At 45.6% G+C, this 22,889-nt stretch overlaps 15 non-coding genes across 15 annotated transcripts; all 15 read left to right on the top strand.

Moving 5' to 3' along the window:
• The first annotated feature begins 2,636 nt into the window (after window positions 1-2,636).
• On the top strand, window positions 2,637-2,829 carry LOC141235304 (U2 spliceosomal RNA). The gene has a single exon (XR_012301153.1). It is a non-coding gene; the product is annotated as a U2 spliceosomal RNA (small nuclear RNA).
• Window positions 2,830-3,944: 1,115 nt separating this feature from the next.
• Window positions 3,945-4,135, top strand: LOC141234946 (U2 spliceosomal RNA). Its single transcript, XR_012300807.1, has one exon. It is a non-coding gene; the product is annotated as a U2 spliceosomal RNA (small nuclear RNA).
• Window positions 4,136-5,250: 1,115 nt separating this feature from the next.
• Window positions 5,251-5,441, top strand: LOC141234945 (U2 spliceosomal RNA). Its single transcript, XR_012300806.1, has one exon. It is a non-coding gene; the product is annotated as a U2 spliceosomal RNA (small nuclear RNA).
• A 1,115-nt stretch (window positions 5,442-6,556) lies between these two features.
• Window positions 6,557-6,747, top strand: LOC141234944 (U2 spliceosomal RNA). Its single transcript, XR_012300805.1, has one exon. It is a non-coding gene; the product is annotated as a U2 spliceosomal RNA (small nuclear RNA).
• Window positions 6,748-7,862: 1,115 nt separating this feature from the next.
• On the top strand, window positions 7,863-8,053 carry LOC141234943 (U2 spliceosomal RNA). Its single transcript, XR_012300804.1, has one exon. It is a non-coding gene; the product is annotated as a U2 spliceosomal RNA (small nuclear RNA).
• Window positions 8,054-10,491: 2,438 nt separating this feature from the next.
• LOC141235336 (U2 spliceosomal RNA) lies at window positions 10,492-10,685 on the top strand. The gene has a single exon (XR_012301179.1). It is a non-coding gene; the product is annotated as a U2 spliceosomal RNA (small nuclear RNA).
• A 1,115-nt stretch (window positions 10,686-11,800) lies between these two features.
• On the top strand, window positions 11,801-11,991 carry LOC141234942 (U2 spliceosomal RNA). The gene has a single exon (XR_012300803.1). It is a non-coding gene; the product is annotated as a U2 spliceosomal RNA (small nuclear RNA).
• A 1,115-nt stretch (window positions 11,992-13,106) lies between these two features.
• Window positions 13,107-13,297, top strand: LOC141235312 (U2 spliceosomal RNA). Its single transcript, XR_012301161.1, has one exon. It is a non-coding gene; the product is annotated as a U2 spliceosomal RNA (small nuclear RNA).
• A 1,115-nt stretch (window positions 13,298-14,412) lies between these two features.
• Window positions 14,413-14,603, top strand: LOC141235195 (U2 spliceosomal RNA). The gene has a single exon (XR_012301049.1). It is a non-coding gene; the product is annotated as a U2 spliceosomal RNA (small nuclear RNA).
• A 1,115-nt stretch (window positions 14,604-15,718) lies between these two features.
• On the top strand, window positions 15,719-15,909 carry LOC141234941 (U2 spliceosomal RNA). The gene has a single exon (XR_012300802.1). It is a non-coding gene; the product is annotated as a U2 spliceosomal RNA (small nuclear RNA).
• Window positions 15,910-17,024: 1,115 nt separating this feature from the next.
• LOC141235176 (U2 spliceosomal RNA) lies at window positions 17,025-17,215 on the top strand. The gene has a single exon (XR_012301031.1). It is a non-coding gene; the product is annotated as a U2 spliceosomal RNA (small nuclear RNA).
• A 1,115-nt stretch (window positions 17,216-18,330) lies between these two features.
• LOC141235244 (U2 spliceosomal RNA) lies at window positions 18,331-18,521 on the top strand. The gene has a single exon (XR_012301096.1). It is a non-coding gene; the product is annotated as a U2 spliceosomal RNA (small nuclear RNA).
• Window positions 18,522-19,636: 1,115 nt separating this feature from the next.
• On the top strand, window positions 19,637-19,827 carry LOC141234940 (U2 spliceosomal RNA). Its single transcript, XR_012300801.1, has one exon. It is a non-coding gene; the product is annotated as a U2 spliceosomal RNA (small nuclear RNA).
• A 1,115-nt stretch (window positions 19,828-20,942) lies between these two features.
• On the top strand, window positions 20,943-21,133 carry LOC141234939 (U2 spliceosomal RNA). The gene has a single exon (XR_012300800.1). It is a non-coding gene; the product is annotated as a U2 spliceosomal RNA (small nuclear RNA).
• A 1,115-nt stretch (window positions 21,134-22,248) lies between these two features.
• On the top strand, window positions 22,249-22,439 carry LOC141234937 (U2 spliceosomal RNA). The gene has a single exon (XR_012300798.1). It is a non-coding gene; the product is annotated as a U2 spliceosomal RNA (small nuclear RNA).
• Window positions 22,440-22,889: the final 450 nt, after the last annotated feature.

Genomic DNA, 22,889 nt, shown 5'->3' with positions numbered 1-22,889 from the left:
AAGAAGAGCCTGAAAAGGCACTTTGAGGATGAGTCCAAGCGAATCGTCTTCCGTTCCAAAGTGGAGAATCTGGAGAAGGGTGAGAAATGTAACTCATTCTTTTTCAGGAAACTTCATGCCGGTCACACGCCCCTGAACGAGCTGCGAGACGAGAGCGGAAACATGCGACGTGGGAAGGAGGACGTGATGAGGGTCGTCAGCGACTTCTACAGTGAACTCTACTCCCACAAGACTACCGACCCCGACGCTGCTAAGTTCCTGTCAGGTATCACTAACCATCTTGATCCTGCAGGCACGGCAGCCTTGGACAAACCTCTGATGGTGGGCGAATTGCTCTCTGCCGCTAAATCCTTTAGGACCGGCAGGACCCCGGGCAGTGATGGTCTTCCAGCGGAGCTCTATGTAGCGCTGGGAGACCTCATCTGTCCGGACCTGTTGGACCTGTACGAGGAGATGGTGGTGGAGGGTAGAATGCCTCCATCTTTGAGGGAAGGAATGGTCACGATCCTGTACAAGCGGAAGGGAGAGAGGTGCGACCTGAGGAATTGGCGTCCCATCACTCTGCTCAACGTGGACTACAAGATCCTGGCCAAGACGATGGCGACACGACTTAAGACGGTCATCGGACGGATCATCCACCCGGACCAGACCTGCGGCATCCCTGGACGTCGCATCGCAGACAGCCTCGCTCTCGTGCGGGACACGGTCGAGTACATCAAGGTCCGCCGCGCACACGCGGCCCTGGTCTCCTTGGATCAGGAGAAGGCCTTCGACCGGGTTTCCCACGAGTTCATGGGCCGAGCTCTGCACCGGTTAGGTTTGGGTAACATGTTTTGTTCGTATGTCCGTCTGATGTATTTTGATATCCACAGCTCGGTGTTGGTGAACGGCTGGAAGACTGACCCCTTCCCTGTCCTCTCTGGGGTCAGACAAGGCTGCCCTCTATCACCTCTTCTTTTTGTTTGTGTTATAGAACTCTTCGCAGAGGCTATCCGGCAGAATGGAGAGATCAGAGGGATCACCGCACCGGGTCCGGGACGACACGAGGTCAAGTGCTCGCTCTACATGGACGACGTCACCGTCTTCTGCGCTGATCGTGGTTCAGTCGACGCCCTCGTCCAGACGTGTGAGAGGTTCGGCCGGGCTTCAGGGGCCAAAGTCAACTGCAGGAAGTCGGAAGCCATGCTCTTCGGGGATTGGCAGCCGGCCTCCTCCGCCCCCTTCCCCTTCAACATTCAACCGGATTTCCTCAAGGTGCTGGGAGTCTGGTTCGGGAAGGAAGGAGCGGCCCTCAAGTCCTGGCAAGAACGCTTGGCCAAGGTGAAGCAACGGATCGGACTCTGGAGCCTCAGACACCTCACTTGTGAGGGTAAGGCACTCGTCCTGCGTAATGAGGTCCTGCCCGTCTTGCAGTACACGGCGCAGGCCTGGCCCCCACACGTCACTGTGTGCAGGGCCATTACCAGGACAGTGTTTCACTTTGTCTGGGGATCCAAGATGGACAGAGTCAGGCGGGCCGTCATGTACAAGGAGCCTCGCAAGGGTGGGAAGGGCGTTCCAGATATCCCCACCCTCCTGCGATCCTCTTTTGTGTGTGATTGTGTCCGCCGGACTTTGCAAGTCAAGAATGGCTCCGCGGGCAGGTCCATGTCTCGCTTCTTCCTGCTTCCTCTTTGGAGGCGACTCGGCTGGGACAAGTGGGACAGCTCCTTCCCCTACAACTGGACGACGCCATGGTTCTACGGAGACGTCGTTCGATTTGTGGGGGAGCATCAACTGGAGGGACTCAAGCCCGACTTGTGGAAGCCCAAAACTATCCACAAGCTAATCAGAGCCAAGGATGACGTGGAGAACATCACAGGACTTCACCAGGACACGCTGGAGACTGTGTGGACAAATGTGTCGTCTGACAGGCTGACCAACGGGCACAAGGACTTGTCGTGGATGGCAATTCAGGGCGGACTGCCCGTCCGGTCATTCATGCATGCCCGGAACCTGTGCAAGACCCGGTACTGCCCAAGGTGCCCCTTCGTGGAGGAAACATCTTTGCACACTTTTTGGGACTGCGGATTTGCACAGCGCCTATTGACTGCACTTGAGGACGACCTGAGGAACTCTGTCCCCAGGGCGAGCCTATCGCACCATTCTGTGCTTTACGGACTCTTCCCTGGGGTTCATACCGTCGGAGCCATCCAGGAGGCTTGGCGCCTTATGAACTGCTTCAAGGATGCCGTTTGGGTCGCCAGGAACCGGCTCATCTTGAGGAGGGAGAGGATGTCCATCCAGGACTGCCGCAGGCTGATCCACAGCCTGCTCAGAGACTATTCCATCATGGACGGTCCGGAGGACGAGGATGAGGACTAAACCCCTCCTCCCCCTCTCCCCTTATGTGTCTTGTCTTTCAATAAAGCTTCGGGCCTGTGATTTTCCCCTCCCCATCCCCTTTTTCCCAATCCCCATCCCTTATCACAGTTCGTCGTACTGTATTGATTGACATGCTTTTTCTTTCAGATTGAGTGTTTTGTGTAGCATAGGGGTGTGATGTGTCTAGTTAGTGCGTCGTATCCTCATGCTATGTAAATATGATGTAGAATTCTGTGTGTACTGGGCTGCGGCACTGTACACTGTCTGTTAACTTATTTTTTGTGCTAATAAAAGATATATTCAATCAAAAAATCTGTTCTTATCAGTTTAATATCTGATACGTCCCCTATCGGGGGACCATATATTAAATGGATTTTTAGAACAGGGAGATGGAAAAAGAGCTTGCTCTGTCCACTCCACGCATTGACCTGGTATTGCAGTATCTCCAGGACCGGTGCACCCCTTCTTTAATGCAGTTTCTAAAATCAGAAAGAATTGAATTCAATGTTTTTTGTTCATTTTGCTTGTTTGTCGGATTTTGGGATGGACTCTTTGGCTTTGCTTTTCTTCTCCTCATTGGATTTTTCATGTTCAAAGTTGCAGAAGCCAGATTACAAGCTCATTTTGGTTCAACTTCAGCAACTGTGCATTGCATTGCCATGTAATGTGATGCAATGCTATCTTTCTAGCTCTCCCTTTTTACTTCCTTTTGGATAAACAGACATATTAGGCAAGCATTTTGGAGCTTTCACCTAAATAACTACAGGTGGTGAGATAAGCTGCACAATATAATTGACCTTTCAGTATATTGTTGCACACACACCATCTATTTAGCAAATGCCCTTGTTATCAACAGCAGCCTTTTAAACTCACCTGAGCTAACAGGTATGTGCGCTGGTTACTCTGCTGCGCTTAAAATTTCTTTTTTGGTTTGCTACAATGCCTTTTCTGAAACGTTGTCTCCTTCTGCTGGAACACTGACTTCTTTCATTTAATGCCTGCAGACTATAAAAGAGAACCCAACCCAAAAAGTTTGGTTGATTAGTCTGTGGCATTCTGTTAAACTGTTGCTTATGGCGGTCTCTGTGAGCTTCTCAGCGACATTCAGCCAGCCAGGTATCCTGCCTGCAGTAGATGGAATGTGGCAATGGAACGCTGGCTGCGCGTGTCATAATAGGCTCTGAGCCTTTATATACCTGTGCACAGCAGCAGCCACCTTCAGTCTGCTGCTGGACAGCCAGCAGCAGCAGCAGCAGGAGAGGTATGTAATCAGGAGCCCTCCTGCTAAGGGTAGACAGCTGCTCGTTCCACCCCACCCCCCGCCTTAATTGGTTCTCCTCCCTTCCAACGGTGTTGAGGCGGGTGGGAACAGCAGGGGGTGAAGGTGCTGTGTTTAAAGAGGTGGAGTTATGCAGATCTAAAACGCGTGGATTGCAGCAGCAGCAAGCCGAAAAGTGCAGGCATGTAAGGGATCTAGAGGTTGACAACATGTCTTCTTAACGGGAGTCCAGGAGCTCATCTCCACAAATGGACTTTTCAGGATCCTTGGGTGGCTCCGTAGTTTGAAACCAATTCTGGTTATCGCTTCTCGGCCTTTTGGCTAAGATCAAGTGTAGTATCTGTTCTTATCAGTTTAATATCTGATACGTCCCCTATCTGGGGACCATATATTAAATGGATTTTTAGAACAGGGAGATGGAAAAAGAGCTTGCTCTGTCCACTCCACGCATTGACCTGGTATTGCAGTATCTCCAGGACCGGTGCACCCCTTTTGTAATGCAGTTTCTAAAATCAGAAAGAATTGAATTCAATGTTTTTTGTTCATTTTGCTTGTTTGTCGGATTTTGGGATGGACTCTTTGGCTTTGCTTTTCTTCTCCTCATTGGATTTTTCATGTTCAAAGTTGCAGAAGCCAGATTACAAGCTCATTTTGGTTCAACTTCAGCAACTGTGCATTGCATTGCCATGTAATGTGATGCAATGCTATCTTTCTAGCTCTCCCTTTTTACTTCCTTTTGGATAAACAGACATATTAGGCAAGCATTTTGGAGCTTTCACCTAAATAACTACAGGTGGTGAGATAAGCTGCACAATATAATTGACCTTTCAGTATATTGTTGCACACACACCATCTATTTAGCAAATGCCCTTGTTATCAACAGCAGCCTTTTAAACTCACCTGAGCTAACAGGTATGTGCGCTGGTTACTCTGCTGCGCTTAAAATTTCTTTTTTGGTTTGCTACAATGCCTTTTCTGAAACGTTGTCTCCTTCTGCTGGAACATTGACTTCTTTCATTTAATGCCTGCAGACTATAAAAGAGAACCCAACCCAAAAAGTTTGGTTGATTAGTCTGTGGCATTCTGTTAAACTGTTGCTTATGGCGGTCTCTGTGAGCTTCTCAGCGACATTCAGCCAGCCAGGTATCCTGCCTGCAGTAGATGGAATGTGGCAATGGAACGCTGGCTGCGCGTGTCATAATAGGCTCTGAGCCTTTATATACCTGTGCACAGCAGCAGCCACCTTCAGTCTGCTGCTGGACAGCCAGCAGCAGCAGCAGCAGGAGAGGTATGTAATCAGGAGCCCTCCTGCTAAGGGTAGACAGCTGCTCGTTCCACCCCACCCCCCGCCTTAATTGGTTCTCCTCCCTTCCAACGGTGTTGAGGCGGGTGGGAACAGCAGGGGGTGAAGGTGCTGTGTTTAAAGAGGTGGAGTTATGCAGATCTAAAACGCGTGGATTGCAGCAGCAGCAAGCCGAAAAGTGCAGGCATGTAAGGGATCTAGAGGTTGACAACATGTCTTCTTAACGGGAGTCCAGGAGCTCATCTCCACAAATGGACTTTTCAGGATCCTTGGGTGGCTCCGTAGTTTGAAACCAATTCTGGTTATCGCTTCTCGGCCTTTTGGCTAAGATCAAGTGTAGTATCTGTTCTTATCAGTTTAATATCTGATACGTCCCCTATCTGGGGACCATATATTAAATGGATTTTTAGAACAGGGAGATGGAAAAAGAGCTTGCTCTGTCCACTCCACGCATTGACCTGGTATTGCAGTATCTCCAGGACCGGTGCACCCCTTCTTTAATGCAGTTTCTAAAATCAGAAAGAATTGAATTCAATGTTTTTTGTTCATTTTGCTTGTTTGTCGGATTTTGGGATGGACTCTTTGGCTTTGCTTTTCTTCTCCTCATTGGATTTTTCATGTTCAAAGTTGCAGAAGCCAGATTACAAGCTCATTTTGGTTCAACTTCAGCAACTGTGCATTGCATTGCCATGTAATGTGATGCAATGCTATCTTTCTAGCTCTCCCTTTTTACTTCCTTTTGGATAAACAGACATATTAGGCAAGCTTTTTGGAGCTTTCACCTAAATAACTACAGGTGGTGAGATAAGCTGCACAATATAATTGACCTTTCAGTATATTGTTGCACACACACCATCTATTTAGCAAATGCCCTTGTTATCAACAGCAGCCTTTTAAACTCACCTGAGCTAACAGGTATGTGCGCTGGTTACTCTGTTGCGCTTAAAATTTCTTTTTTGGTTTGCTACAATGCCTTTTCTGAAACGTTGTCTCCTTCTGCTGGAACACTGACTTCTTTCATTTAATGCCTGCAGACTATAAAAGAGAACCCAACCCAAAAAGTTTGGTTGATTAGTCTGTGGCATTCTGTTAAACTGTTGCTTATGGCGGTCTCTGTGAGCTTCTCAGCGACATTCAGCCAGCCAGGTATCCTGCCTGCAGTAGATGGAATGTGGCAATGGAACGCTGGCTGCGCGTGTCATAATAGGCTCTGAGCCTTTATATACCTGTGCACAGCAGCAGCCACCTTCAGTCTGCTGCTGGACAGCCAGCAGCAGCAGCAGCAGGAGAGGTATGTAATCAGGAGCCCTCCTGCTAAGGGTAGACAGCTGCTCGTTCCACCCCACCCCCCGCCTTAATTGGTTCTCCTCCCTTCCAACGGTGTTGAGGCGGGTGGGAACAGCAGGGGGTGAAGGTGCTGTGTTTAAAGAGGTGGAGTTATGCAGATCTAAAACGCGTGGATTGCAGCAGCAGCAAGCCGAAAAGTGCAGGCATGTAAGGGATCTAGAGGTTGACAACATGTCTTCTTAACGGGAGTCCAGGAGCTCATCTCCACAAATGGACTTTTCAGGATCCTTGGGTGGCTCCGTAGTTTGAAACCAATTCTGGTTATCGCTTCTCGGCCTTTTGGCTAAGATCAAGTGTAGTATCTGTTCTTATCAGTTTAATATCTGATACGTCCCCTATCTGGGGACCATATATTAAATGGATTTTTAGAACAGGGAGATGGAAAAAGAGCTTGCTCTGTCCACTCCACGCATTGACCTGGTATTGCAGTATCTCCAGGACCGGTGCACCCCTTCTTTAATGCAGTTTCTAAAATCAGAAAGAATTGAATTCAATGTTTTTTGTTCATTTTGCTTGTTTGTCGGATTTTGGGATGGACTCTTTGGCTTTGCTTTTCTTCTCCTCATTGGATTTTTCATGTTCAAAGTTGCAGAAGCCAGATTACAAGCTCATTTTGGTTCAACTTCAGCAACTGTGCATTGCATTGCCATGTAATGTGATGCAATGCTATCTTTCTAGCTCTCCCTTTTTACTTCCTTTTGGATAAACAGACATATTAGGCAAGCATTTTGGAGCTTTCACCTAAATAACTACAGGTGGTGAGATAAGCTGCACAATATAATTGACCTTTCAGTATATTGTTGCACACACACCATCTATTTAGCAAATGCCCTTGTTATCAACAGCAGCCTTTTAAACTCACCTGAGCTAACAGGTATGTGCGCTGGTTACTCTGCTGCGCTTAAAATTTCTTTTTTGGTTTGCTACAATGCCTTTTCTGAAACGTTGTCTCCTTCTGCTGGAACACTGACTTCTTTCATTTAATGCCTGCAGACTATAAAAGAGAACCCAACCCAAAAAGTTTGGTTGATTAGTCTGTGGCATTCTGTTAAACTGTTGCTTATGGCGGTCTCTGTGAGCTTCTCAGCGACATTCAGCCAGCCAGGTATCTTGCCTGCAGTAGATGGAATGTGGCAATGGAACGCTGGCTGCGCGTGTCATAATAGGCTCTGAGCCTTTATATACCTGTGCACAGCAGCAGCCACCTTCAGTCTGCTGCTGGACAGCCAGCAGCAGCAGCAGCAGGAGAGGTATGTAATCAGGAGCCCTCCTGCTAAGGGTAGACAGCTGCTCGTTCCACCCCACCCCCCGCCTTAATTGGTTCTCCTCCCTTCCAACGGTGTTGAGGCGGGTGGGAACAGCAGGGGGTGAAGGTGCTGTGTTTAAAGAGGTGGAGTTATGCAGATCTAAAACGCGTGGATTGCAGCAGCAGCAAGCCGAAAAGTGCAGGCATGTAAGGGATCTAGAGGTTGACAACATGTCTTCTTAACGGGAGTCCAGGAGCTCATCTCCACAAATGGACTTTTCAGGATCCTTGGGTGGCTCCGTAGTTTGAAACCAATTCTGGTTATCGCTTCTCGGCCTTTTGGCTAAGATCAAGTGTAGTATCTGTTCTTATCAGTTTAATATCTGATACGTCCCCTATCTGGGGACCATATATTAAATGGATTTTTAGAACAGGGAGATGGAAAAAGAGCTTGCTCTGTCCACTCCACGCATTGACCTGGTATTGCAGTATCTCCAGGACCGGTGCACCCCTTCTTTAATGCAGTTTCTAAAATCAGAAAGAATTGAATTCAATGTTTTTTGTTCATTTTGCTTGTTTGTCGGATTTTGGGATGGACTCTTTGGCTTTGCTTTTCTTCTCCTCATTGGATTTTTCATGTTCAAAGTTGCAGAAGCCAGATTACAAGCTCATTTTGGTTCAACTTCAGCAACTGTGCATTGCATTGCCATGTAATGTGATGCAATGCTATCTTTCTAGCTCTCCCTTTTTACTTCCTTTTGGATAAACAGACATATTAGGCAAGCTTTTTGGAGCTTTCACCTAAATAACTACAGGTGGTGAGATAAGCTGCACAATATAATTGACCTTTCAGTATATTGTTGCACACACACCATCTATTTAGCAAATGCCCTTGTTATCAACAGCAGCCTTTTAAACTCACCTGAGCTAACAGGTATGTGCGCTGGTTACTCTGTTGCGCTTAAAATTTCTTTTTTGGTTTGCTACAATGCCTTTTCTGAAACGTTGTCTCCTTCTGCTGGAACACTGACTTCTTTCATTTAATGCCTGCAGACTATAAAAGAGAACCCAACCCAAAAAGTTTGGTTGATTAGTCTGTGGCATTCTGTTAAACTGTTGCTTATGGCGGTCTCTGTGAGCTTCTCAGCGACATTCAGCCAGCCAGGTATCCTGCCTGCAGTAGATGGAATGTGGCAATGGAACGCTGGCTGCGCGTGTCATAATAGGCTCTGAGCCTTTATATACCTGTGCACAGCAGCAGCCACCTTCAGTCTGCTGCTGGACAGCCAGCAGCAGCAGCAGCAGGAGAGGTATGTAATCAGGAGCCCTCCTGCTAAGGGTAGACAGCTGCTCGTTCCACCCCACCCCCCGCCTTAATTGGTTCTCCTCCCTTCCAACGGTGTTGAGGCGGGTGGGAACAGCAGGGGGTGAAGGTGCTGTGTTTAAAGAGGTGGAGTTATGCAGATCTAAAACGCGTGGATTGCAGCAGCAGCAAGCCGAAAAGTGCAGGCATGTAAGGGATCTAGAGGTTGACAACATGTCTTCTTAACGGGAGTCCAGGAGCTCATCTCCACAAATGGACTTTTCAGGATCCTTGGGTGGCTCCGTAGTTTGAAACCAATTCTGGTTATCGCTTCTCGGCCTTTTGGCTAAGATCAAGTGCAGTGATCTAGCGGTTGCTGCCTTGGTCTTGACTGGGAGGTGCTTGGGGTACCCGGCTCCTTGGCCTGGGGGGATCGCTACACTCATCGGTGGAGCTAAACCCCCCTGCTGCTATTAGGGAGTCGGATTAGTCCCTGGGCAACGAGAGGCGATCACCTTGTCACCACACATAGCTGTGGGGGGCAACTGTCGCCACACATAGCTGTGGTGGCAACATTTGGAGGATTAAAAGGAAAAACGGAAGGAAAACGGATTGTTGAGATGGAGTTTTGGAAAAAGAAGAGATGCTTACGTTTTTTTGTGAAACGGGAGACGGAAGAAACTTTTTTGGAAGAAAAATGGATTCTGGAAATTTTGAGGAAACATGAAGTTTTGGAGAAGGATATCTACTGTATGCAAGAAATAAAGCAAGGTAAAGTTTGTGATGTGACTCTAGTTTCTGAGGAAAAGTGCATTCATTTTTTCAAATGCTGGAGTGAAGAGGATTCTGGGAAAATTGGAGTAAGTGCATCATTCATGGGGAAACCGAAGAGTGTGATAATTTACATGGACAATCCGTTTGTGGAAATAGAGGAGATAATGGTTTTTTTGGAATCTAAATGTAAGATGGTAAAGTTTCAGAAATTATACAGGAACAAAGTTGGTATTTGGAACGGAAAGAGACGTTTTTTGGTGTGGACAACAGGAGAAGAAAATTTGCATAATGGGAGGATTATGGTAAACGGGAGTTCTGGGTATTGTTACATGGAAAGCAGCAAAGGAACTTTTGAAAAGAACTTTGGAGGACAAAAGGAAGATATTGGTGATAAAATGAAGAAGGAAGTTGATGCGATAATTATAGAGGAGAATAAGCAGGGAAAAGAAGTTGAAAGTTTAAAGGTGAAGAAAAAGGTAACGGTACAGGAAAATTGTGGATCAAGGAAAGTATCTGGTGAAAAGAAAGAAGTAAAAGAGGAAAAGGGTAAAGTTTTGGAGAAGGTGGTGACTTTCAGAGATGATGAGGAAGAGTATGATTGGGAACAGATGCGGTTAGAGCATGAGGAGGAAGAAAAGAAGTTAAGGGGTTTTGTTGGGAGGAAAGTAAAAGGGAAAAAGGGGATATTTAGTTTGGGAAACCGGGTGAAGTAATGTCAGTTGTGATTTGTTTGGAAACTGTTGAAACTGTAAAGGAATTGTTATGTTTAACTTTATATATATTAATTCAAATGAAAAAATATAAATATAATATCTAAACACGATGATGGAACTAAAATCTTGAGTTTAGTGATACATGATTTAAGATTATAAAACTTAATTTCTGAGTGTTTGGAAAAAAAAAAAAAAAAAAAAAATCTGTTCTTATCAGTTTAATATCTGATACGTCCCCTATCTGGGGACCATATATTAAATGGATTTTTAGAACAGGGAGATGGAAAAAGAGCTTGCTCTGTCCACTCCACGCATTGACCTGGTATTGCAGTATCTCCAGGACCGGTGCACCCCTTCTTTAATGCAGTTTCTAAAATCAGAAAGAATTGAATTCAATGTTTTTTGTTCATTTTGCTTGTTTGTCGGATTTTGGGATGGACTCTTTGGCTTTGCTTTTCTTCTCCTCATTGGATTTTTCATGTTCAAAGTTGCAGAAGCCAGATTACAAGCTCATTTTGGTTCAACTTCAGCAACTGTGCATTGCATTGCCATGTAATGTGATGCAATGCTATCTTTCTAGCTCTCCCTTTTTACTTCCTTTTGGATAAACAGACATATTAGGCAAGCATTTTGGAGCTTTCACCTAAATAACTACAGGTGGTGAGATAAGCTGCACAATATAATTGACCTTTCAGTATATTGTTGCACACACACCATCTATTTAGCAAATGCCCTTGTTATCAACAGCAGCCTTTTAAACTCACCTGAGCTAACAGGTATGTGCGCTGGTTACTCTGCTGCGCTTAAAATTTCTTTTTTGGTTTGCTACAATGCCTTTTCTGAAACGTTGTCTCCTTCTGCTGGAACACTGACTTCTTTCATTTAATGCCTGCAGACTATAAAAGAGAACCCAACCCAAAAAGTTTGGTTGATTAGTCTGTGGCATTCTGTTAAACTGTTGCTTATGGCGGTCTCTGTGAGCTTCTCAGCGACATTCAGCCAGCCAGGTATCCTGCCTGCAGTAGATGGAATGTGGCAATGGAACGCTGGCTGCGCGTGTCATAATAGGCTCTGAGCCTTTATATACCTGTGCACAGCAGCAGCCACCTTCAGTCTGCTGCTGGACAGCCAGCAGCAGCAGCAGCAGGAGAGGTATGTAATCAGGAGCCCTCCTGCTAAGGGTAGACAGCTGCTCGTTCCACCCCACCCCCCGCCTTAATTGGTTCTCCTCCCTTCCAACGGTGTTGAGGCGGGTGGGAACAGCAGGGGGTGAAGGTGCTGTGTTTAAAGAGGTGGAGTTATGCAGATCTAAAACGCGTGGATTGCAGCAGCAGCAAGCCGAAAAGTGCAGGCATGTAAGGGATCTAGAGGTTGACAACATGTCTTCTTAACGGGAGTCCAGGAGCTCATCTCCACAAATGGACTTTTCAGGATCCTTGGGTGGCTCCGTAGTTTGAAACCAATTCTGGTTATCGCTTCTCGGCCTTTTGGCTAAGATCAAGTGTAGTATCTGTTCTTATCAGTTTAATATCTGATACGTCCCCTATCTGGGGACCATATATTAAATGGATTTTTAGAACAGGGAGATGGAAAAAGAGCTTGCTCTGTCCACTCCACGCATTGACCTGGTATTGCAGTATCTCCAGGACCGGTGCACCCCTTCTTTAATGCAGTTTCTAAAATCAGAAAGAATTGAATTCAATGTTTTTTGTTCATTTTGCTTGTTTGTCGGATTTTGGGATGGACTCTTTGGCTTTGCTTTTCTTCTCCTCATTGGATTTTTCATGTTCAAAGTTGCAGAAGCCAGATTACAAGCTCATTTTGGTTCAACTTCAGCAACTGTGCATTGCATTGCCATGTAATGTGATGCAATGCTATCTTTCTAGCTCTCCCTTTTTACTTCCTTTTGGATAAACAGACATATTAGGCAAGCATTTTGGAGCTTTCACCTAAATAACTACAGGTGGTGAGATAAGCTGCACAATATAATTGACCTTTCAGTATATTGTTGCACACACACCATCTATTTAGCAAATGCCCTTGTTATCAACAGCAGCCTTTTAAACTCACCTGAGCTAACAGGTATGTGCGCTGGTTACTCTGCTGCGCTTAAAATTTCTTTTTTGGTTTGCTACAATGCCTTTTCTGAAACGTTGTCTCCTTCTGCTGGAACACTGACTTCTTTCATTTAATGCCTGCAGACTATAAAAGAGAACCCAACCCAAAAAGTTTGGTTGATTAGTCTGTGGCATTCTGTTAAACTGTTGCTTATGGCGGTCTCTGTGAGCTTCTCAGCGACATTCAGCCAGCCAGGTATCCTGCCTGCAGTAGATGGAATGTGGCAATGGAACGCTGGCTGCGCGTGTCATAATAGGCTCTGAGCCTTTATATACCTGTGCACAGCAGCAGCCACCTTCAGTCTGCTGCTGGACAGCCAGCAGCAGCAGCAGCAGGAGAGGTATGTAATCAGGAGCCCTCCTGCTAAGGGTAGACAGCTGCTCGTTCCACCCCACCCCCCGCCTTAATTGGTTCTCCTCCCTTCCAACGGTGTTGAGGCGGGTGGGAACAGCAGGGGGTGAAGGTGCTGTGTTTAAAGAGGTGGAGTTATGCAGATCTAAAACGCGTGGATTGCAGCAGCAGCAAGCCGAAAAGTGCAGGCATGTAAGGGATCTAGAGGTTGACAACATGTCTTCTTAACGGGAGTCCAGGAGCTCATCTCCACAAATGGACTTTTCAGGATCCTTGGGTGGCTCCGTAGTTTGAAACCAATTCTGGTTATCGCTTCTCGGCCTTTTGGCTAAGATCAAGTGTAGTATCTGTTCTTATCAGTTTAATATCTGATACGTCCCCTATCGGGGGACCATATATTAAATGGATTTTTAGAACAGGGAGATGGAAAAAGAGCTTGCTCTGTCCACTCCACGCATTGACCTGGTATTGCAGTATCTCCAGGACCGGTGCACCCCTTCTTTAATGCAGTTTCTAAAATCAGAAAGAATTGAATTCAATGTTTTTTGTTCATTTTGCTTGTTTGTCGGATTTTGGGATGGACTCTTTGGCTTTGCTTTTCTTCTCCTCATTGGATTTTTCATGTTCAAAGTTGCAGAAGCCAGATTACAAGCTCATTTTGGTTCAACTTCAGCAACTGTGCATTGCATTGCCATGTAATGTGATGCAATGCTATCTTTCTAGCTCTCCCTTTTTACTTCCTTTTGGATAAACAGACATATTAGGCAAGCATTTTGGAGCTTTCACCTAAATAACTACAGGTGGTGAGATAAGCTGCACAATATAATTGACCTTTCAGTATATTGTTGCACACACACCATCTATTTAGCAAATGCCCTTGTTATCAACAGCAGCCTTTTAAACTCACCTGAGCTAACAGGTATGTGCGCTGGTTACTCTGCTGCGCTTAAAATTTCTTTTTTGGTTTGCTACAATGCCTTTTCTGAAACGTTGTCTCCTTCTGCTGGAACACTGACTTCTTTCATTTAATGCCTGCAGACTATAAAAGAGAACCCAACCCAAAAAGTTTGGTTGATTAGTCTGTGGCATTCTGTTAAACTGTTGCTTATGGCGGTCTCTGTGAGCTTCTCAGCGACATTCAGCCAGCCAGGTATCCTGCCTGCAGTAGATGGAATGTGGCAATGGAACGCTGGCTGCGCGTGTCATAATAGGCTCTGAGCCTTTATATACCTGTGCACAGCAGCAGCCACCTTCAGTCTGCTGCTGGACAGCCAGCAGCAGCAGCAGCAGGAGAGGTATGTAATCAGGAGCCCTCCTGCTAAGGGTAGACAGCTGCTCGTTCCACCCCACCCCCCGCCTTAATTGGTTCTCCTCCCTTCCAACGGTGTTGAGGAGGGTGGGAACAGCAGGGGGTGAAGGTGCTGTGTTTAAAGAGGTGGAGTTATGCAGATCTAAAACGCGTGGATTGCAGCAGCAGCAAGCCGAAAAGTGCAGGCATGTAAGGGATCTAGAGGTTGACAACATGTCTTCTTAACGGGAGTCCAGGAGCTCATCTCCACAAATGGACTTTTCAGGATCCTTGGGTGGCTCCGTAGTTTGAAACCAATTCTGGTTATCGCTTCTCGGCCTTTTGGCTAAGATCAAGTGTAGTATCTGTTCTTATCAGTTTAATATCTGATACGTCCCCTATCTGGGGACCATATATTAAATGGATTTTTAGAACAGGGAGATGGAAAAAGAGCTTGCTCTGTCCACTCCACGCATTGACCTGGTATTGCAGTATCTCCAGGACTGGTGCACCCCTTCTGTAATGCAGTTTCTAAAATCAGAAAGAATTGAATTCAATGTTTTTTGTTCATTTTGCTTGTTTGTCGGATTTTGGGATGGACTCTTTGGCTTTGCTTTTCTTCTCCTCATTGGATTTTTCATGTTCAAAGTTGCAGAAGCCAGATTACAAGCTCATTTTGGTTCAACTTCAGCAACTGTGCATTGCATTGCCATGTAATGTGATGCAATGCTATCTTTCTAGCTCTCCCTTTTTACTTCCTTTTGGATAAACAGACATATTAGGCAAGCATTTTGGAGCTTTCACCTAAATAACTACAGGTGGTGAGATAAGCTGCACAATATAATTGACCTTTCAGTATATTGTTGCACACACACCATCTATTTAGCAAATGCCCTTGTTATCAACAGCAGCCTTTTAAACTCACCTGAGCTAACAGGTATGTGCGCTGGTTACTCTGCTGCGCTTAAAATTTCTTTTTTGGTTTGCTACAATGCCTTTTCTGAAACGTTGTCTCCTTCTGCTGGAACACTGACTTCTTTCATTTAATGCCTGCAGACTATAAAAGAGAACCCAACCCAAAAAGTTTGGTTGATTAGTCTGTGGCATTCTGTTAAACTGTTGCTTATGGCGGTCTCTGTGAGCTTCTCAGCGACATTCAGCCAGCCAGGTATCCTGCCTGCAGTAGATGGAATGTGGCAATGGAACGCTGGCTGCGCGTGTCATAATAGGCTCTGAGCCTTTATATACCTGTGCACAGCAGCAGCCACCTTCAGTCTGCTGCTGGACAGCCAGCAGCAGCAGCAGCAGGAGAGGTATGTAATCAGGAGCCCTCCTGCTAAGGGTAGACAGCTGCTCGTTCCACCCCACCCCCCGCCTTAATTGGTTCTCCTCCCTTCCAACGGTGTTGAGGCGGGTGGGAACAGCAGGGGGTGAAGGTGCTGTGTTTAAAGAGGTGGAGTTATGCAGATCTAAAACGCGTGGATTGCAGCAGCAGCAAGCCGAAAAGTGCAGGCATGTAAGGGATCTAGAGGTTGACAACATGTCTTCTTAACGGGAGTCCAGGAGCTCATCTCCACAAATGGACTTTTCAGGATCCTTGGGTGGCTCCGTAGTTTGAAACCAATTCTGGTTATCGCTTCTCGGCCTTTTGGCTAAGATCAAGTGTAGTATCTGTTCTTATCAGTTTAATATCTGATACGTCCCCTATCTGGGGACCATATATTAAATGGATTTTTAGAACAGGGAGATGGAAAAAGAGCTTGCTCTGTCCACTCCACGCATTGACCTGGTATTGCAGTATCTCCAGGACCGGTGCACCCCTTCTGTAATGCAGTTTCTAAAATCAGAAAGAATTGAATTCAATGTTTTTTGTTCATTTTGCTTGTTTGTCGGATTTTGGGATGGACTCTTTGGCTTTGCTTTTCTTCTCCTCATTGGATTTTTCATGTTCAAAGTTGCAGAAGCCAGATTACAAGCTCATTTTGGTTCAACTTCAGCAACTGTGCATTGCATTGCCATGTAATGTGATGCAATGCTATCTTTCTAGCTCTCCCTTTTTACTTCCTTTTGGATAAACAGACATATTAGGCAAGCATTTTGGAGCTTTCACCTAAATAACTACAGGTGGTGAGATAAGCTGCACAATATAATTGACCTTTCAGTATATTGTTGCACACACACCATCTATTTAGCAAATGCCCTTGTTATCAACAGCAGCCTTTTAAACTCACCTGAGCTAACAGGTATGTGCGCTGGTTACTCTGCTGCGCTTAAAATTTCTTTTTTGGTTTGCTACAATGCCTTTTCTGAAACGTTGTCTCCTTCTGCTGGAACATTGACTTCTTTCATTTAATGCCTGCAGACTATAAAAGAGAACCCAACCCAAAAAGTTTGGTTGATTAGTCTGTGGCATTCTGTTAAACTGTTGCTTATGGCGGTCTCTGTGAGCTTCTCAGCGACATTCAGCCAGCCAGGTATCCTGCCTGCAGTAGATGGAATGTGGCAATGGAACGCTGGCTGCGCGTGTCATAATAGGCTCTGAGCCTTTATATACCTGTGCACAGCAGCAGCCACCTTCAGTCTGCTGCTGGACAGCCAGCAGCAGCAGCAGCAGGAGAGGTATGTAATCAGGAGCCCTCCTGCTAAGGGTAGACAGCTGCTCGTTCCACCCCACCCCCCGCCTTAATTGGTTCTCCTCCCTTCCAACGGTGTTGAGGCGGGTGGGAACAGCAGGGGGTGAAGGTGCTGTGTTTAAAGAGGTGGAGTTATGCAGATCTAAAACGCGTGGATTGCAGCAGCAGCAAGCCGAAAAGTGCAGGCATGTAAGGGATCTAGAGGTTGACAACATGTCTTCTTAACGGGAGTCCAGGAGCTCATCTCCACAAATGGACTTTTCAGGATCCTTGGGTGGCTCCGTAGTTTGAAACCAATTCTGGTTATCGCTTCTCGGCCTTTTGGCTAAGATCAAGTGTAGTATCTGTTCTTATCAGTTTAATATCTGATACGTCCCCTATCTGGGGACCATATATTAAATGGATTTTTAGAACAGGGAGATGGAAAAAGAGCTTGCTCTGTCCACTCCACGCATTGACCTGGTATTGCAGTATCTCCAGGACCGGTGCATCCCTTCTTTAATGCAGTTTCTAAAATCAGAAAGAATTGAATTCAATGTTTTTTGTTCATTTTGCTTGTTTGTCGGATTTTGGGATGGACTCTTTGGCTTTGCTTTTCTTCTCCTCATTGGATTTTTCATGTTCAAAGTTGCAGAAGCCAGATTACAAGCTCATTTTGGTTCAACTTCAGCAACTGTGCATTGCATTGCCATGTAATGTGATGCAATGCTATCTTTCTAGCTCTCCCTTTTTACTTCCTTTTGGATAAACAGACATATTAGGCAAGCATTTTGGAGCTTTCACCTAAATAACTACAGGTGGTGAGATAAGCTGCACAATATAATTGACCTTTCAGTATATTGTTGCACACACACCATCTATTTAGCAAATGCCCTTGTTATCAACAGCAGCCTTTTAAACTCACCTGAGCTAACAGGTATGTGCGCTGGTTACTCTGCTGCGCTTAAAATTTCTTTTTTGGTTTGCTACAATGCCTTTTCTGAAACGTTGTCTCCTTCTGCTGGAACACTGACTTCTTTCATTTAATGCCTGCAGACTATAAAAGAGAACCCAACCCAAAAAGTTTGGTTGATTAGTCTGTGGCATTCTGTTAAACTGTTGCTTATGGCGGTCTCTGTGAGCTTCTCAGCGACATTCAGCCAGCCAGGTATCCTGCCTGCAGTAGATGGAATGTGGCAATGGAACGCTGGCTGCGCGTGTCATAATAGGCTCTGAGCCTTTATATACCTGTGCACAGCAGCAGCCACCTTCAGTCTGCTGCTGGACAGCCAGCAGCAGCAGCAGCAGGAGAGGTATGTAATCAGGAGCCCTCCTGCTAAGGGTAGACAGCTGCTCGTTCCACCCCACCCCCCGCCTTAATTGGTTCTCCTCCCTTCCAACGGTGTTGAGGCGGGTGGGAACAGCAGGGGGTGAAGGTGCTGTGTTTAAAGAGGTGGAGTTATGCAGATCTAAAACGCGTGGATTGCAGCAGCAGCAAGCCGAAAAGTGCAGGCATGTAAGGGATCTAGAGGTTGACAACATGTCTTCTTAACGGGAGTCCAGGAGCTCATCTCCACAAATGGACTTTTCAGGATCCTTGGGTGGCTCCGTAGTTTGAAACCAATTCTGGTTATCGCTTCTCGGCCTTTTGGCTAAGATCAAGTGTAGTATCTGTTCTTATCAGTTTAATATCTGATACGTCCCCTATCTGGGGACCATATATTAAATGGATTTTTAGAACAGGGAGATGGAAAAAGAGCTTGCTCTGTCCACTCCACGCATTGACCTGGTATTGCAGTATCTCCAGAACCGGTGCACCCCTTCTTTAATGCAGTTTCTAAAATCAGAAAGAATTGAATTCAATGTTTTTTGTTCATTTTGCTTGTTTGTCGGATTTTGGGATGGACTCTTTGGCTTTGCTTTTCTTCTCCTCATTGGATTTTTCATGTTCAAAGTTGCAGAAGCCAGATTACAAGCTCATTTTGGTTCAACTTCAGCAACTGTGCATTGCATTGCCATGTAATGTGATGCAATGCTATCTTTCTAGCTCTCCCTTTTTACTTCCTTTTGGATAAACAGACATATTAGGCAAGCATTTTGGAGCTTTCACCTAAATAACTACAGGTGGTGAGATAAGCTGCACAATATAATTGACCTTTCAGTATATTGTTGCACACACACCATCTATTTAGCAAATGCCCTTGTTATCAACAGCAGCCTTTTAAACTCACCTGAGCTAACAGGTATGTGCGCTGGTTACTCTGCTGCGCTTAAAATTTCTTTTTTGGTTTGCTACAATGCCTTTTCTGAAACGTTGTCTCCTTCTGCTGGAACACTGACTTCTTTCATTTAATGCCTGCAGACTATAAAAGAGAACCCAACCCAAAAAGTTTGGTTGATTAGTCTGTGGCATTCTGTTAAACTGTTGCTTATGGCGGTCTCTGTGAGCTTCTCAGCGACATTCAGCCAGCCAGGCATCCTGCCTGCAGTAGATGGAATGTGGCAATGGAACGCTGGCTGCGCGTGTCATAATAGGCTCTGAGCCTTTATATACCTGTGCACAGCAGCAGCCACCTTCAGTCTGCTGCTGGACAGCCAGCAGCAGCAGCAGCAGGAGAGGTATGTAATCAGGAGCCCTCCTGCTAAGGGTAGACAGCTGCTCGTTCCACCCCACCCCCCGCCTTAATTGGTTCTCCTCCCTTCCAACGGTGTTGAGGCGGGTGGGAACAGCAGGGGGTGAAGGTGCTGTGTTTAAAGAGGTGGAGTTATGCAGATCTAAAACGCGTGGATTGCAGCAGCAGCAAGCCGAAAAGTGCAGGCATGTAAGGGATCTAGAGGTTGACAACATGTCTTCTTAACGGGAGTCCAGGAGCTCATCTCCACAAATGGACTTTTCAGGATCCTTGGGTGGCTCCGTAGTTTGAAACCAATTCTGGTTATCGCTTCTCGGCCTTTTGGCTAAGATCAAGTGTAGTATCTGTTCTTATCAGTTTAATATCTGATACGTCCCCTATCTGGGGACCATATATTAAATGGATTTTTAGAACAGGGAGATGGAAAAAGAGCTTGCTCTGTCCACTCCACGCATTGACCTGGTATTGCAGTATCTCCAGGACCGGTGCACCCCTTCTTTAATGCAGTTTCTAAAATCAGAAAGAATTGAATTCAATGTTTTTTGTTCATTTTGCTTGTTTGTCGGATTTTGGGATGGACTCTTTGGCTTTGCTTTTCTTCTCCTCATTGGATTTTTCATGTTCAAAGTTGCAGAAGCCAGATTACAAGCTCATTTTGGTTCAACTTCAGCAACTGTGCATTGCATTGCCATGTAATGTGATGCAATGCTATCTTTCTAGCTCTCCCTTTTTACTTCCTTTTGGATAAACAGACATATTAGGCAAGCATTTTGGAGCTTTCACCTAAATAACTACAGGTGGTGAGATAAGCTGCACAATATAATTGACCTTTCAGTATATTGTTGCACACACACCATCTATTTAGCAAATGCCCTTGTTATCAACAGCAGCCTTTTAAACTCACCTGAGCTAACAGGTATGTGCGCTGGTTACTCTGCTGCGCTTAAAATTTCTTTTTTGGTTTGCTACAATGCCTTTTCTGAAACGTTGTCTCCTTCTGCTGGAACACTGACTTCTTTCATTTAATGCCTGCAGACTATAAAAGAGAACCCAACCCAAAAAGTTTGGTTGATTAGTCTGTGGCATTCTGTTAAACTGTTGCTTATGGCGGTCTCTGTGAGCTTCTCAGCGACATTCAGCCAGCCAGGTATCCTGCCTGCAGTAGATGGAATGTGGCAATGGAACGCTGGCTGCGTGTGTCATAATAGGCTCTGAGCCTTTATATACCTGTGCACAGCAGCAGCCACCTTCAGTCTGCTGCTGGACAGCCAGCAGCAGCAGCAGCAGGAGAGGTATGTAATCAGCAGCCCTCCTGCTAAGGGTAGACAGCTGCTCGTTCCACCCCACCCCCCGCCTTAATTGGTTCTCCTCCCTTCCAACGGTGTTGAGGCGGGTGGGAACAGCAGGGGGTGAAGGTGCTGTGTTTAAAGAGGTGGAGTTATGCAGATCTAAAACGCGTGGATTGCAGCAGCAGCAAGCCGAAAAGTGCAGGCATGTAAGGGATCTAGAGGTTGACAACATGTCTTCTTAACGGGAGTCCAGGAGCTCATCTCCACAAATGGACTTTTCAGGATCCTTGGGTGGCTCCGTAGTTTGAAACCAATTCTGGTTATCGCTTCTCGGCCTTTTGGCTAAGATCAAGTGTAGTATCTGTTCTTATCAGTTTAATATCTGATACGTCCCCTATCTGGGGACCATATATTAAATGGATTTTTAGAACAGGGAGATGGAAAAAGAGCTTGCTCTGTCCACTCCACGCATTGACCTGGTATTGCAGTATCTCCAGGACCGGTGCACCCCTTCTTTAATGCAGTTTCTAAAATCAGAAAGAATTGAATTCAATGTTTTTTGTTCATTTTGCTTGTTTGTCGGATTTTGGGATGGACTCTTTGGCTTTGCTTTTCTTCTCCTCATTGGATTTTTCATGTTCAAAGTTGCAGAAGCCAGATTACAAGCTCATTTTGGTTCAACTTCAGCAACTGTGCATTGCATTGCCATGTAATGTGATGCAATGCTATCTTTCTAGCTCTCCCTTTTTACTTCCTTTTGGATAAACAGACATATTAGGCAAGCATTTTGGAGCTTTCACCTAAATAACTACAGGTGGAGAGATAAGCTGCACAATATAATTGACCTTTCAGTATATTGTTGCACACACACCATCTATTTAGCAAATGCCCTTGTTATCAACAGCAGCCTTTTAAACTCACCTGAGCTAACAGGTATGTGCGCTGGTTACTCTGCTGCGCTTAAAATTTCTTTTTTGGTTTGCTACAATGCCTTTTCTGAAACGTTGTCTCCTTCTGCTGGAACACTGACTTCTTTCATTTAATGCCTGCAGACTATAAAAGAGAACCCAACCCAAAAAGTTTGGTTGATTAGTCTGTGGCATTCTGTTAAACTGTTGCTTATGGCGGTCTCTGTGAGCTTCTCAGCGACATTCAGCCAGCCAGGTATCCTGCCTGCAGTAGATGGAATGTGGCAATGGAACGCTGGCTGCGTGTGTCATAATAGGCTCTGAGCCTTTATATACCTGTGCACAGCAGCAGCCACCTTCAGTCTGCTGCTGGACAGCCAGCAGCAGCAGCAGCAGGAGAGGTATGTAATCAGGAGCCCTCCTGCTAAGGGTAGACAGCTGCTCGTTCCACCCCACCCCCCGCCTTAATTGGTTCTCCTCCCTTCCAACGGTGTTGAGGCGGGTGGGAACAGCAGGGGGTGAAGGTGCTGTGTTTAAAGAGGTGGAGTTATGCAGATCTAAAACGCGTGGATTGCAGCAGCAGCAAGCCGAAAAGTGCAGGCATGTAAGGGATCTAGAGGTTGACAACATGTCTTCTTAACGGGAGTCCAGGAGCTCATCTCCACAAATGGACTTTTCAGGATCCTTGGGTGGCTCCGTAGTTTGAAACCAATTCTGGTTATCGCTTCTCGGCCTTTTGGCTAAGATCAAGTGTAGTATCTGTTCTTATCAGTTTAATATCTGATACGTCCCCTATCTGGGGACCATATATTAAATGGATTTTTAGAACAGGGAGATGGAAAAAGAGCTTGCTCTGTCCACTCCACGCATTGACCTGGTATTGCAGTATCTCCAGGACCGGTGCACCCCTTCTTTAATGCAGTTTCTAAAATCAGAAAAAATTGAATTCAATGTTTTTTGTTCATTTTGCTTGTTTGTCGGATTTTGGGATGGACTCTTTGGCTTTGCTTTTCTTCTCCTCATTGGATTTTTCATGTTCAAAGTTGCAGAAGCCAGATTACAAGCTCATTTTGGTTCAACTTCAGCAACTGTGCATTGCATTGCCATGTAATGTGATGCAATGCTATCTTTCTAGCTCTCCCTTTTTACTTCCTTTTGGATAAACAGACATATTAGGCAAGCATTTTGGAGCTTTCACCTAAATAACTACAGGTGGTGAGATAAGCTGCACAATATAATTGACCTTTCAGTATATTGTTGCACACACACCATCTATTTAGCAAATGCCCTTGTTATCAACAGCAGCCTTTTAAACTCACCTGAGCTAACAGGTATGTGCGCTGGTTACTCTGCTGCGCTTA

This window comes from Phyllobates terribilis, unplaced genomic scaffold (genome assembly GCF_046119375.1).
Source record: "Phyllobates terribilis strain yellow unplaced genomic scaffold, ASM4611937v1 Scaffold_650__1_contigs__length_881393, whole genome shotgun sequence".
Taxonomy (NCBI): domain Eukaryota; kingdom Metazoa; phylum Chordata; class Amphibia; order Anura; family Dendrobatidae; genus Phyllobates; species Phyllobates terribilis.
This window is presented reverse-complemented; position numbering and strand designations above follow the sequence as displayed.